A 15,114-nucleotide genomic window follows, 5' to 3' on the forward strand; every position below is an offset into this window, starting at 1 on the left:
GAATGAAGAGAAATGGAATTAGTAAAGAACGTTTCAATCATTGTTTTATCATTGATGTCAAACTTGCTACTTGCAGGAATGACAATTGCTTAAGTGATCCAAATACTATCAATTGGTTGATTGACAAGGAGCTGGCAATCAATAAGATGTAACTAGAGTACCTAAAGAATGGTTGAAGTTATGATATTGTGCTAAAGTATAAGGATTAGCTAAGCCATTGATGAAATAGTGTATTGATGACATACTCCAAGACACAGGTGCTAAGCAAAATATAGGTGCTAAGCAAGATACAGGTGCCAAGCAAGATATAGGTGCCGAGTAAGATACAAGTGCTGAGCAACAGTAAATAATATTAAGAAGCTGAGTAACATGGAAGGTGTCGAGCATCAGTAAACTAATGATGCTAAGTTGCTGCATTATTTTGAAAAGTCAAAGATTCACCAAATCTGAGATGACATGGTAGTTATCTAGAATTTTGTGAACTAGATAAAAGATAAGAATGATGAGCTGGTGACACAGAACACTATGTAAAACATTTTTGGTGAATGCTAATGGATTTATCATGAAGTGTCTAGATGGAAAAAATATATGGGATAGATACATTGTATTCTACCTAATCCATTGAAACCGTAAAGTTGGAGAGGAAGATTTGAGTGGGAAATCAAGAATAGAACTTCTATATAAGGAGCTACAGGTCAGAGATCAAGGGTGCATGCATGAGAGGGAGTTGGTCATAAGAGTAATCATGTGAAGAAGCCAAGAGGAGTAAGAACAGAGCATCAAGACTTTGAATTGATTGAGTGACTAGAAAGAGCATTGGCATAATGAGTGGAAGAACTCAAGGAGATAGATCTTAAAGGGTGAATAAGCTGTCAGCACTACAAGGGAGTAAAGCCAAGAAAAGAAAAGGACTAAAGAGTGATCTAAAATCTGTAAGGTTGAAGTTGCAATCTGTATCAGGTCAAAACCCTTCTAATACTTTCTTACCATTGTATTAGATATTGAAATCCTACATTGCTAGGTTAGCTTAACAGCTAGGTTGATAAGCCTTAGGAAAAGGATAAAGAAATCCCCAGGAGAAGGATAAAGAGATCCTTAAGAGAAGGATAAAGAGATCCTTAGGAAGAGGATAGGAGATCCTTAGTGAGGGATGAAAGATTCTTTTGAGTAGGTGATTGTAAATCTCATGGACTTGGGTGAGCCTAAAAACTCTATGTAAATCCTTTAACAGGGTGACATTCCAAGTTGAATGTTCTTAAATCCTTTAACAAGGTTACATTTAACAATGTGCTATAGCCTTTAATAGGGCAGACCATCAGAAGTGGTTAAAATCAATTGTGCAATTATTTTGTGGGTATCATCCCTACTCCAATTTTATCTTCTTATTCCTGGAGGGTTTTTGGGTTATCAAATCCTTAGTGTTATGGTGTGATGCCTATTTAATTTTCATGATTGTTTAATGTTTAATTACATGCATGATAATTTTAGTTATGTGCCATTAAGGATTTGTAGAAAAAGTTGTATTGGACATCATTGGACTTTGAATAACTAATTTGCCCCCCTTCTCAGTTATTCTAAATAATTCTAACAATTAGATCTAAAACTTCTCCATAAGATCTACCTTTGCCTCTCTAGAATCTATCAACTCTACCTCTTTGTCTTTGTTCATGCCTCTTTGTCAAGATCTCCTCAGCTTTCAATGCATATTGATATGCTTCTTCCACACTTTCAAATTTTACAAAACTTATTTCATCTTGAATTCCATATCTCAATCCATTTATGTACCTTGCAATTTTCTCAACAACATCATCCATATGTCCAAATTTGATGTCCAATCTATAGAATTCCTCGGTATACTCTTTCACGGTCATGTCCTTTTGTCTCAAATTTTGCATCTTTCTGAACAAGCTAACTTGGTAATCAACAAGAAGGAATTTTTTCTTTACCTTGTTCACCATCTTCAACCAATTCTTGATCTTGTCCTTTCCTCCCCTTTGTCTATTAGTTTGTAAATGCTCCCACCATAATGAAGCGTGACCTTTCAACCTAGTAACTACAATTTTCACCTTCCTATTATCATGAGTGTTTTAATACTCAAAGAACTTATCCATATCAAAGATATAATCCAACACATCATTGGTGTCCAACTTTCCATCATAAGGAAAAACTTCTATAGAAGGCTTCGAGAATGCCCTAGACAATACTCTCAGTAATCTTTCCTCATCTTAATTTTTTTTCAATTCTAGATTAGGGTTTAGTGCTACTACTTCATCATCACTCACATCCTCTAGATGTGGTCCTCTCCTCTAGGCTATCTCCATAACATCTAATATGGCTGAAATTTGTCTCAATGTATCCAATATGGCATTATTGGTATTTCTTCTACCATGAACCATCTTTACAAATCAAGTTCCTACAAGATTGTAACCCTCTATAAGTTATAGGTCAAATTTATAGATATGCAACCCTATAACCAAATCTAAATTAGGGTTATACACAATCCAATCTCTAGAAGGATGAACCTCAAGCTCTGATACCACTTGATGCAAAGAGGGAAAGAATAACTAGGGCCAAAGGCAAACCCAACAATCCAAACCAACCTTTCAGAGTTAACACAACAAAAGCAAACAAACAAAGAGAATAACAGCACATAGAGAGAGAACAATATTATTTTATTGATTCATCAAATGATCTGTAGGAGTTGATGAAATCCAACTCTACAATCACCAAGATCACCTGCAGTGCAAATAGCTTGTCGAAGAGAAACCTAAGGAGCAAGAGCTTGAAGGAAACAAAACAAAAGAAAATATTTCACAATAGGAAAATGAAATTTCCATGCGAATGGATGAATTTACAATGAGAGAGAGACCAAATATAAAGGCCTCATGGAAGCTTTTAGAACAAGCTAGAAGGAGGTAGAAGATAAGGTTGACAGCTAAGCACACTTCCACAGAAAGGTGGAACATGCTAGAAGGGAACAAACTTTCATGTTGTCAACAACCTACCACTACAACTATTAAATACTAAATATTAAATAAATGCATGAACCTAAGTAAGTTTAAGTAAATAGAATAAATAATAAAATATAAATTATTTACTCTAATACCCCCCCTCAAGTGCAACTTAGGGGAATGCCTTAACCTCACAAAACTAAGATGAAATGTAGAATGGGTCCTGAAAATGAGGCCATGTTAGGTACCCATGTACAATGAAAGAAAATACAACCTCTATAAATGGGGAAAGAGAGAAAACCATGTGGGAAAAACCCTCCCCCAAAAAGAGGTAAAAACAACATGCTAAAAAAAACACCTTCCTTGGGGATTCCCTTTTTGGTTCCTCATACATTCTCCTTCAGGCATCAGCTAGACTTTCTAGCTCTCATTTAGGGATTCCCTTGTTATGTACCCTTTTTTCTTCCACATTGGAGTTGCATTGGTTCAATCCCTCCTTCAGGGGCTCCTTTATTCTAGGGAGGCTTTAGTATCTCTCATGGTGGGGCTAGTTGTCCTTATGGTTTTTAGCAGGTCTCTTGACTCTTTTCTGATGGAAGTTGTCCTTAGGGGGATTGGTTGGGGCCTTCCTTCCTTCACTTCATGTTTTTTTTTTATGGAGGGTTCAGACCTACGAGGTAGCCCAACAAGGCATAAAGCCTGCTAGCTACCAACTAGCAAACACCACCTAGACATTTTAGGAATCTGATATGGGAGCACTTAGTGGTTCATGTGCCTAAAACCCCTTTGGCTTAGAACCAAGGATTGAGGAGCATCCATGCTACCAAATTTTCCCATGACACAATCCTGGCCTCATCCCTTATGATATCAATGAGAAAACTAAGGAGCAAGAGCTTGAAGGAAACAAAGCAAGAGAAAATATTTCATAATAGGAAAATGAAATTGCTATGTGAATGGATGAATTTACAATGAGAGATAGACCAAATATAAAGGCCTCATGGAAGCTTGTAGAACAAGTTCAAAGGAGGTAGAAGATAAGGTTGACAACCAAGCACACTTCTACAAAAAGGTGGAACATGCTAGAAGGGAACAAGCTCATGTGTTGTCAACAACTAACCACTACAATTATTAAATACTAAATATTAAATAAATGCATTAACCTAAGTAAGCTTAAGTAAATAGAATAAATAATAAATAAATAATTATTTACTCTAACATGATCAACATACATGCCTAGCTACAAGGCCTTCTGAGTTATGATCAGATATAATATATATTCAAGATCTAAGATCCAGCTTCAAATTTGTACCTTCTAGACACATATGCAAAAAAGTTTCCAAACATTCCTATTCTCTTCAAAAATATCTAAAAAAATTCCTAATTCTAAGCCTTAAAACCCTATTTATACTTTCCAAAATGGCTCACAAAATATTATAGATCATTACATAATAGAAAGGCCAACCCAACAATAGTCTAGACACATCCCAAAACAAGATCTTATCATAAATCTCACAATTGAAATAAATCTTGCAAGTTAGCTTGCACCACAAATGCAAAAAACACATCCAAAATATTGACACTCAACATTAATAGGAAAACTTGGTACATGAAGGATCACTTAGCACATGAAGAATAGCTTGGCACACACTGTTGAACTTGGTACACACTACAAAGTGAGATGGGATAACACGCTAAACCAAGTGTTAACATGACATGGGATAACCTCAACTCGTCTTATACTACAAAATTACTCACATTCAACAATTTTTGCAACTCAAAAATGACTATAACTTGACAAAAAATGATAGAATGAACACAAATGAGCAGATAACATGTCAACCCAGGATGCTCCTACATCAGGATGACACCCACAAATCTTCACTACTGCATTAATAAAGTGTATCCAATGAAGGTTACAATTTTTGATCATGAAACATGATCTACCCTATGAAAGGTCTACCTTGTTAAAGGCTTACAAGATTTTTAGATCTTACCCTATTAGAAGTTTTCTTCATAAAAGGACTTTAACTTACAATGAAGTAAGCACCCTATTAAAGGATTTACAATATCCTATCAAGACTACTCTATTAGATATTAATTGATTCACCTATTAGAATGTCTTAGCAATGATCCTTCAATTAGAACTATATTTATTGGTGTCCAATCACTTCTATCTTGATGTGTACTTGATCCTTTCTAATTAGATGTATCTCTGTTGTCTTTTGATTCCTTTCCTATGTTCTCCTCTAATTGATTCTAAAATGTAACTTAAATCATAAAACCTTAGTCACCATGAATGTTATATTTGTACATGCAAACTCTCTTCAATTCTGCTTAAGCATTCATAAATTTTTTAGGGTTTTTCCTCCTTAAGAAAACCTAGGTGAGTTAGGGTTAGGTATGAATCAATGATTTTGATTTACCCATATTGCCACTTAATCCTTCCCTTTTTCTGATTGAATGCATGTAATGCATAGGGATTCAAAATTAAGATTCATCCTTATCATCAAAGATCATAAAACAATCCTTAAGTTGGCCCAAAAATGGTTTACATATAAGTTTGTGCCATTACAAACATCTATGTCAAAACTATGTAACTTGACAGTTGGAGTCCCTGATACTCAACATCAACTACAACTTCAATGTTGTAACTCAGCCTCTGAATGAATTGGCTTCAACTAATCACTCGACATCTGAATAGCTTGACTCATACCATCTGCTCAGCATTTGAGTGACTTGGTACTTACTAGTTAGTCGGGTCATACTAAATATTTTTTTCTTGGCATGTATTAATTGTTCAGCATGAATTAAGTAAATGACTTAAGTATATTATCACTCATATGTCAAAACCAATCTAAGATTAACATTTACATCAAATGATTTTGTGATATTTTGTAATGATAGAGGAATCAAAAGACAAAATTATGCACCTAGGACCCCTCCATAAATGATATTGCTGAAAGGAGCAATAGATTAGTAATGGACTGTGCCAAAAAATTGATAATGGAGAAGAATATTGCTTTGAAATACTAGAGAGAAGCTATAAGTATAACTATATATACCTTGAACTAAGTACAAGTCAAGAAAGAGGTACATGAAACTAAACCTAAGAAGAAACCTGAAGAGTACAAATATTTTGTATACTTTTATGAAGATATGCTTGCTAATGAAGGTGTTTTAAACCAAGGTGTAAATTTTTTTTTTTTTTTAAATCAGTGACTGCTGAGTCACATATAATGGATGTTGAGTTGCATTTAGGAACTGAGTTGCTTTCAAGAGCTGAGTTGCAGATAGAAGCCGAGGTACGTTTTGATTTTGAGATTAGTGTACATGAAAGGAATGTTGATTTAACTAATAGAGAAGTACATAGTGATTCTAAAGTTGATAGACCCATTGAAGAAAGAAGAGAAGAACCAAGATTGTCAAAGTACGCCAGAAGACATCACCCTACTTAACAATTTATTAGAGATAAAGAAACTAGAACAATGACAAGAATAGTTTGAAAAGTGATACATGTTTGTTGAGCATGCATGAGCATAAGTCAGTGAAAGATGCATTAGAGAGTGAAGACTGGAGTAAATTCATGAAAGAAGAGATTTATTAGATTGAGAATAATAAAACATGGACTCTAGTTTCTAGACTAGAGAGCAAGAATGTGATTGGAACCAAGTGGGTGTAGAGAAAAAAGTTAGATGAGAACAATGAAGTCACAAGGAATAAGGAAAGATTGGTTTTCAAGGGGTATTGACAACAAGAAGGAATAGACTATGGAGAGACATTTTCCCCAATCATAAGATTGGAAGGAGTAAGAACTCTGCTTGCTTACTCTACATAAAAAGGTTTTGAAGTTTATCAAATGGATGTAAAGTCAACATTTCTGAATGTTATACTAGAAGAGGAGGTTTACATTGAACAATCAAAAGGATTTGCTGATTCAAATAACAAGAACATGGTATGTAGACTACACAAAGCTTTATATGGTTTAAATAAATTCCCAAGAGGATGGTATGAAAGGCTTCACAATTATCTTGAGAAGATTGGTTTTGGGAAGATTGATGATAACACCAATCTATATTTGAAGACAAAAGGAGGTAAAGGTATTTTAGTAGCTGAAATTTTTGTTGATTATGTCATATTTGGAGGTCAAAATGCATTATGTAAGGCATTTACAAATGAAATGAAGAAAGAATTTGAGATGTCTATGTTTGGAGAGATCAATTTTGTTGTTGGTTTGTAAATATATTAGATGAAATATGGTATTTACATCACTCAGTCTAAGTATGTAAAGGAAATATTGACAACTTTTGGTATGGAGGATTCAAAACCAGTTAGCACTTGTATGGTGATAGGACACAAACTTTCAAAGACTAATGATTTTGCTAAAGTAAATCAAACTTTGTATAGGTCTACGATTGACAAGTTGCAATATGTAGTACATAGAAGACCTAACATTGCATTAGCTATTGGGATTTTTGAAATGTTTTTGCAAATCCTAAGGAGAATCATTTGATGGCTTTCAAAAGAATTACGAGATATCTGAAAGGAACAGAAGACTATGGTCATACTACAAGAAACTAATAAATTTGGGTTAAGAGACTATATAGATTTTGATCCTTCTAGAAAGATTGATGACATAAAGAGTACAAGAAGTGGAAAATTTTTCTTAGGAAAGAGAATTAAGATTGCTCACCTGGACTAGTAATAAACAAAATTGAATATCTCAATCTACTGTTGAAGCTGAATATGTGGTTGCTACAATAAATTGTACATATGTGGTATGGATAAAACAACTACTCAAAGGCATGAAGGAACAAATTATTGAACATGTGGTACTTTTTTTTGTGATAATACTAGTGCTATAAAAATATCAAAGAACCCTCTGATGTACATAAGGACAAAGCACATTGTAATCAAATATCATTACTTGAGAGATTTTGTTCAAGACAAAGAAGTGAGAATGGAATATGTGAATATAAAAGAATAGATAGTTGATATATTCACAAAATATTTACCTAAGGATGCACATAAATATCTTAGAGGTAAACTAGGGGTGATAGCCCTATCTAAAGCTACTTAAGAAGTATGAGCAGTGCCCTATATCAATTGAGTTGAATGTCATATTTTAAAATTTTATGCAATGGATCTTACTTTAAGAGTTGTCTAAAGTAATGAAGGAGCTAAATTAGAAGATTTACTATCACAAAAAGGTGACAAAGGGAGAACCTAAATTGATTATATATGCATGAAAACATGACAAGTCTTTGCTATTATTGTCAAAGAGGGAGATATAAGAAAGAAAGAGGGAGATATAAAGAGAGAGATACTCTAAAGTGGAAGATATAAAGAGATTCTATAAGTTAGAGGGAGAAGATACATTGAAGGAGATTGACAAAGCTTACATTACCCTATACAAAGAAAGGACATATACTGATAGAGGGAGAAATTTCAAAGATATTAATTTTCTTTTTGGTATTGTTGATGATATTGGTTTTCCACCAATGCCAAAGAAGGATATTCATGAAAAGAGATTGTTTGAAGTAAAAAACCTATCATGGAATAATAATTATTTTTTTAATGATGTCAAACTTTCTACTTGCTAGTGAGACAATTGCTTTTTAGTTTGAATAATATCATTTGGTTGATTGAAATTTTCTAACTAGGTTGTATTTAACAATGTGTATTGTAAACTTTAATAGGGTTGGCCTTTCATAAGGTATCACTTTAGAAGAGTGAAATTAGGTAGCATGTTACTGGTGGTTTTTCCCAAATTGGGTTTCTGCATAAAATCTTTGTGTCAAATTATGTGAATGTGTTTATGGAATTTCATGTTTACATTACTGCAAAGTTATTTTGACCAAGTATAGTAACTTACTAAGTTAAGCTATTGTATGATCTAATGGATGCATGTATGTTATGGTTTTATGGATATGGATATGTTAAGCACTAAAAAATATTATTTTTATATTTAGAACTTGGATAAGCGATTCATTCCCTCTTAGTTATTCTAAATAATTCCAAAAAATTCCTAGGCATGTTAGCCTACAAAAGAAACCCTTTCATGTCCTCATTTTCACATAAAAAATTCACAAGTTCAAGCAATTATGCTCAAGTTCTCTAGCTCTCAAAAATTATTCAAGCATTCTAGGCATTCAATCCATCTTTGCATTGAAGGCCAAGGATTCATGCATTCAAGCTATTGAAGGATTTTATGCTAGATCTTTCATAGGATTTAAAAATTCAAGATCTCACTTCATACATCCAAGATCTCCCTTCATATGTTCAAGATCCTTTATTGCATCTTCTACATTTATCCTCTCAATATCTACATTCATCTACATGTATTCATAAGGTGGATTTCAAATACATACATTCATGAAGGTTTTGGTTTTACTTTTATTTCCTTTCTAGGGTTTTATAAGTTGAGTCAAGGCTATTGCATCTACATACTTGATTACATTCCAAATTCATAGATTTACATTTCTTCATGTTAGATCTATCACTACTACTTGCTAGCATTCTATATTTATTTAAATTTAGGGTTAATTCCTAAACTAGGGTTTGACTGAGGAAATAGATTAGATCTTAGATTGACAAATAGATTACAGATTTGGGTATTCTTTTTTACTTTCTTCAGAACTGCAAAATTGGAATCAACATCATACTCATTCTATCAAAGTTGAATAGGTCAGCCTTAATTAATCAATGGTGACCACATCATCCCCAGTGTTCTAGTTTGGCCTTGATTAGGGAGATTGACCTTGAGAGATCACTAAATTATTTCTACATTTTGTCCATAACATAGTTTTCAATCTAGATTGTGGGAATCATTCATTTAAAAGGTTTTTTGACAACCAATTTTTAGGTTTGTATTTTACAAGGTATATCATCTTCTCCTCTTTCATTTCTATATACTTTATCATTTTCTCATATCTTTATATCTCATCTCTATATTGCATATCTTCTTGCTTGAAACCTCTTAAGGTGGATGTGAGAGGGAAATAAATCTAAGTTATTCATCCCTTTTGTATTAGGTTATGTATTGATTTCCTCTTGTATTAATTGAACTTAATCTGAGGGGTGGATCCTGGTCTCCCCCCTTAGATCTGTCAAGATGATGATTCCATTTTACCCCTACATATTTTGGTGAACTCAATGTATCTCCTTATTTTTCTTTTGGAGTTAGATATCTCTTTTTTCACCTTCTCTTTTGGTGAACTAAACTTCATATGCACTTTTCTTATTGGATTTATATTCTTTGCATTGGATGTTTACCTTATTTTGATGAAACCAACTAGGGCACTTATTTATTAGATTTTGGAGTTAGGTTTCTTCTTGGTGTATCTATATCTACTTATTTATATTAGTGGCATTTAGATGTCCTTTTGGATTATTTTATATAGATTATATTTCATATATTTTCATTTTGAAAATACATTTTTTTTCATCTAGTTCCTTTCGTAGTCATTGTATTTACTTTCATTGGGGATCTTATCTTTATTTTCAAGTTTTATTCATGATATTCAAGATGTTCCATTTCATGTATAGTGATGATTACTTAATTTTTCCTTGCATTTATTCTCATTTTGCTTCAAAGGGTAATATTTTCAAATATGTTGTTGATCAACCTTTAGTGATTCATGATGTTCCTACCTTTGATAGTGATATTATTTGTGATGAGCCCTTGGATAAGAATATTTATTACTCTCTCATTCTTGAAACTTCTTTGATTTGTGATTGTTCCTCCTCTAATGTGTGTTCTCTTCCCTCCTTATATTCATCTACTATTTGGGATGAACCCTTATACATGAATATGGATTATACTCTTCCTCATGAGACACATTTGGATTATTTCATGCTTCTTTCTCCTATTGATCAACCTTTTTCTATGCATTTAATTAATATTCCTTTGGTACATGAGGCTTTTACAAGTTTTTTTTTATCCTTCTCCTAAGATTTCCTTAGGCATAGAAGCTTGCACCCTTGATCCTTGCTATTGTTCCTTGCAATATCTATTTAAAATCAATTTAGGTCTTGTTGAATATGATAATCATTATGACCTCCCTTTCATAATTAAACATTAGATCTTAAGGATCCTACTCATGTTGACCCTTTAAGTGGCTTCTTGACTCTTCGAGATGGGAATCTTTCTATTCACATCAACATCATATATTCTTCAAATTGTAAATGAAAAAAATCTATTGTATAAGCATACACATATTAATTCCTTAGTTTTACATTTCCATTTAATTACATCTAAGAGATCTTCCTTTTCTATGCACTATCAATTCATTTATTATATTATGTTTCATACAAATTTTGATGATGCATGATATTTTTCATGATCATTTTACTTAACACATCTACATCCCTATTATATTCCTCCTATATTTGTGACTTTTTTAGTCTATCTTTTTAGGGATCATTGTTCTACTTTGCGAGTAACATAATAGTTGTTTCCCTTATCTCTTCACTTAGGGGGAAAGGAACCTATTTCCTCTTTCTCTATCATGAGATCCATTCTCTCCTCTTTTTGACTTATTTTCCTTTTATACGATGACATATTTTCTTGTAATCTTATGCTTGCTTTAAATTACATGTCTAGTATAAATTGAAATCACTCAAAGAGACATAATTTGTTCTTCTCTTTTTCAACATATCCAAGATCCTTTATAAAATTTTATTTTAGGAATATATCATTTAAGGTGTGTATTGAACTTTGTTTCTCTTTTCTTTCAAAGCTTTATTATCACTTTGTTTTTCCTTTCATGATAACTAAGTAGGTATGATTTTCTATCCTTTCATACCTCTATTTAATTTCTCTATAGATTTATATTGTTTTATAGAACATTGTTATCTATGGATTTTTATTGCTCTATTACATGCATGGATGTGGTTTTTTCATAAAAAAATATCTTTTCATATCTTGAATTTTAATGCTTCTAATTCAATGATAATCTATAGTTTACTTCATATGTGAAATTATTTTCTAGCATCTTACATTGTTTAGGATTTATTATCCTCTGATATTTCTTTATTCTATCTTCTTTATGGTGTAGTATTGTATCCTTCTTGTTGGATATGGGGTGTTTACCTTTTTTGCATGATTATCAATTTTTTATTATGACTCATCCTTATATCCCTCAAGTTTTTTGTTATATAATACACCATTGATTTCCTTTTCATGTCTCATGCTTGGGGGGAAATAATCTCTATATATTATTTATCTATCCTTCAAAGGATTTACTTTCCTCAAGCTTAAGTAGAGCTTGTTTATTATGTGACATTGTTCTTTCTTTATGAAGAACTATGTCTTGACTTGAGTTCACTCTTTTTGCAAGAGATGAATGTACTAAGTCATTACCTCTTCTTTATCATGTAAATCTATGTCCATTATATACACTTTCCATTTCTTGGAGATTTTTATCCTTTATCTAAGGATCCTTATTCCACCCATATAAGGGGGGATGAATAGGTGCAATATTTTTCTTCTTCCCATATTCTTGGAGATACAATTTTAATCAAGATTTTCTCTCAGGTGGACATCTTGTTATTAAGATTCATCCCTTTTGAGGATCCTCTTTTCATAAGTAATATATCCTTTTCACAATTGTCTATATTCTTAGATTATAAGAGTCAAGGCTATTTCCTATGAATGTAGTTTGCATTGTTTCTTTAAGGTTATCTCCTTATTGAGTAAAGTAGGAAACCTCTTTCTCTTCCTTCTCATATCTAGTATCTATGAATGATAAGGAGAGGGACATGCATACAACCTACTTGTACACATGTTCTACTCTCATGGGGTAGTGAATGCAAATTTTGAGCATGGCCTAGAGTACTTTAGCCCTAGATGATAGGTATGTTTTCTAAGTTACTATCAAATCTATGAATTGTTACTTAATCTCTCTTCTCAACACACAAACACATGCTAAATCTCATAATGGGTAATACAAATAAACTTGCTAAATCTCATTTATGGGTAACACATCCAAAAGCATATATGCTAAATCTTATATATAGGTAACACATAATAACTTGCTATTCCCAATGTAGGTAACATACTCAAATACAACATACTAAGTCCCATACAGTTGTAAAAAAAATTTAAAAGGTCATTCCATGGTGATACAAATGATTTTGATCTATGGATGTAACTTTGGTGGGATGACTAGTAGGCTACCACCCATTTAGACTATTCAATGCCATCTTTTGCAACAACTCTTTTGGTGATTCATAATAGGGTGAAAACTCTACTGAGTGAGTTAATCACATTGATTTCCCTTCTCTCTCTTTTTCTTTCATGCTAGTAGAGATAGATTTTGAAGCTATGTTATTAATGGTGTTTCTCTTTCAATTCTTATGTCATCATTTATGCTCTTGTAATATCATTCCAAATATGATATTAGTGGGTGAGACATTTCTTTAGTTGATGTATATTTCATTGGTTGATTTAGGTTTTTTTTAGTACTAACCCCTTGTTATGTATTTTTTATCTTTTTTTTCCTTCGCAATCTAGTACATGGATGTGGATTTAAAACTCTTGGTCTTGGGGGCTTGTCCTCTTTGACTAAGTGATGTTCTATCTCATTACGATTCAATGTATTCTTACTTGTCTCTTCTCTTTACTTTACCACAAGTGTGGGTTGACCCACACTCTCACTAAAGTGGGGGATAAATGTACCATCTTAAATTGGACACTCTCTAATTTAGTGATGAGTTAGCACCCATTTAACCCAAGATCATCAATTTCTTTTCACTTTTCCTACTTTCTTCTCTTTTCAGTCCTTTCTCCTAGGTGAAATTGGAGAAAAACCTAATACATCCTCTTTAAAGCTCCTATTTTCATGGTGATATCTCATCTCTCTTCACTCAATCACCTAGAATCTTCTCTCTATACTAAAATGGCTATATCGTAGACTTTGTGCCTAATTTTTGGGATCTAACCTAGTTTGGGATCTTAGAGGTTCTCAGCATTAGAAATTAGGGGTATACTATACCTCTAATCAATCAAGGCTGCAATGTGCCCCTAATAGGCCAATCAAGTCCATATTGTATCCCTATTTTGTCAATCAAGACTGTAATACACCCTTGATGATCCAATTGAGGCTATAGTGCACCCCTGATTGGGACCTATTTTGGGTCCTCTATTAGGATCACATATCTAGATACATTTGAAGTATTAATTCCTAGGCAAGTCATCCTATGAGAGTCAAATTTGAGCTCTACATAAACTCTTTCATGTCTTCATTTTCACATCAAGAATTCATAAGTTCAAGCTCTTACCCTCAAGTTCTCAAGTTCTTAATGATTCTTCAATAATTCAAGGCACTCTAGATCTATCCTTTGAAGAATTTTATGGTAGATTTCCGTAGAATTTCAACATCCAAGATCTTCCTTCATACTTTCAAGAATCTTTTTTGTATCTTCTACATTCATCTTCTCAATGTCTACTCTCATCTTCATGCATTCATAAGGTAGATTTCAAACACACATTTAGTCAAGTCAAGTCTATTGCATCTACATGCTTGATTACATTTCAAATTCAAGAGCACATTAATAGATTTACATTACTTCATGTTATATTTTTAACTACTACTTGCTAGAATTCTATCTTTGTTTCAATTCAAGGTTAATTTCTAAACAAGGGTTTTACTTGGGCAACCCTCCTCCCCTAATAAAATACAATAAAATCCTTTATTTTTGTAGGTTTTAGATCTCATATTGATGAAAAAAATATAGATCTAGATACCCTTTTTGGATTTTTTTTAGAATTGTGAAATTAGAATCAACATCACACTCATTCAATCATGGTCAACTAGGTCAACCCTGATTGATCAATGGTGACTAGTTCATCCTTGATGCTCTAGTTAAGCCCTAATTAGGGTGGTCAAAGTTTTAAAAAATTTGAATGATTTTTACGTTTTGTCAATAGCATAGTTTTCAATATAGATCATGGGAATAAACCCTTTCAGAGGTCATTTGACAACCTATTTTTAGGTTTGTATTCCATAAGGTATATCATCTTCCTCTATTTCATTTCTATATACTTTATCCTTTTTTCATATCTTTATATCTCAACTCTATATTACATATGTTCTTTATCAAACCCTCTTAAGGTGGAGGTGAGAGGAAAATAAATTCAAGTTATTCATCCCTTTTGTATTAG

This window comes from Cupressus sempervirens, chromosome 1, assembly GCF_028749045.1.
Source record: "Cupressus sempervirens isolate cs-2001-9-10 chromosome 1, ASM2874904v1, whole genome shotgun sequence".
Classification (NCBI taxonomy): Eukaryota; Viridiplantae; Streptophyta; class Pinopsida; order Cupressales; family Cupressaceae; genus Cupressus; species Cupressus sempervirens.